The 1,541-nt window shown below is 34.8% G+C and overlaps 1 non-coding gene across 1 annotated transcript; it reads right to left on the bottom strand.

The window, feature by feature from the left end:
• Positions 1-721: 721 nt before the first annotated feature.
• Positions 722-828, bottom strand: LOC125354065. The gene has a single exon (XR_007211449.1). It is a non-coding gene; the product is annotated as a U6 spliceosomal RNA (small nuclear RNA).
• Positions 829-1,541: the final 713 nt, after the last annotated feature.

Here is a 1,541-nt window from a genome sequence, read left to right as displayed (position 1 = left end):
CTTGGACTCATTTCTTGAACCCATCTCTGAAAATTTCTTTGCAGATTAATTTTTTCTGTAAGTACTCCAATCACTGTAATGTATTCCTCCATTTATTTCTGCAAAAATTATTACTACATACTCGAGATTCTTCAGTTACCATGTTCCCTTCATTTTAATACATAGGAGTATGCTAGAAACAAGGCCTAAGCTAGAATGCATGTTAGAATTTCATCCGTATTTTGCAGAGGGATCAATGGGAACTACAAAGGTCAAATGACCCTGAATTTAACTTATCTGAGTAGGGTAGCAAAACTGGACCAAGCCCTCAAGACTCATGGCATAGAATAGGTAATTTGCCATTCTCCCAGGATTCAATCTCCATCTTGCTGACAGATTATTGTTTATCTTTGCTGGCCTACTCATTCCATGGTCATCCTTATTTTTTCTTTATTGTCAAAGTGTGATACAGAGGGGTTACAGATTAATATGAAAGGCAGTGAGTACATTTCTCGTTCTACTTGTTACCTTCTCCCTCATTTTCCCCCTCTCCCACCCTCTTCCCCTCTCCTTCCAAGAGTTCTGCAGTTGGTTTACACCAAATGGTTTCTAGGTATTGATTTTTGAATGGTTTGTCTTTTTGTTCTTTGTCTCTCAATTTTTGTATTCCCTCTCCTTTTTCCAGTTCTATTACCCATATCAGACAATATCCAGGGTACTCGAATATAGTAAAAAAATATATATATATATGAAACGCTTCACGCAATTGCGTGTCATCCTGGCACAGGGGCCATGCTAATCTGCTCTAAATCATTCCAATTTTAGTATATGTGCTGCCAAAGCAAGCACCATACTTATACTTTTTAATGTTATTTGCTATTATCATGTATGGATAAGATATTTTACAATCCTGTTACTATTATTGCAGCTCCAGACTGAACTCCCCCCATGTATAATTACAATATTATGTGCTTATTCAATAGCTATTTCTTTCCAACTTCAGTTTAGGCATTTCTACCTCCACATCCAGTGCCTATCCCTTTTCTATAAAGATAGCTACCTTTTTCCTTGTCTTTTGAGTCCATAATCAACTCCATGCTTTCCATTTTGCCCTTTGCCTTTTGGTAGTCTTTTAGCTTGAAATACTTCCTCCTCTTCTTTAACTTACCTCTACATTTTCCCCCTGTAATTTGTTATTAGAAGTACTTATTGCTGCCATATAGAAGGGATAAACATATTTGTTCCTTTCCATTTTTCTATCTTTTCTTATTCTTTATGTGTCTTTCATACAATCAGGCTCAGATCATTGTGCAAAGTAGAAACGCGGTCAATGTGGATGAATTTTGATATTTACTCATCAAAGTCATTGAGTGTGTTTCACCTACTCATTGTTTTTAATACTATATTATATTTAATCTTTTAAGAGAAATACCTACAAATGTTTTTGAAAATAACCTTAAATCTGAGAGATATTACTATAAATTTGTGGTATAGAATCTTTCACCTCGTTAGACAAAATAAAAACTAAAACAACTCTGCTTTTTATGGTACAAAACTTCTTA

This window comes from Perognathus longimembris, chromosome 6, assembly GCF_023159225.1.
Source record: "Perognathus longimembris pacificus isolate PPM17 chromosome 6, ASM2315922v1, whole genome shotgun sequence".
Taxonomy (NCBI): domain Eukaryota; kingdom Metazoa; phylum Chordata; class Mammalia; order Rodentia; family Heteromyidae; genus Perognathus; species Perognathus longimembris.
This window is presented reverse-complemented; position numbering and strand designations above follow the sequence as displayed.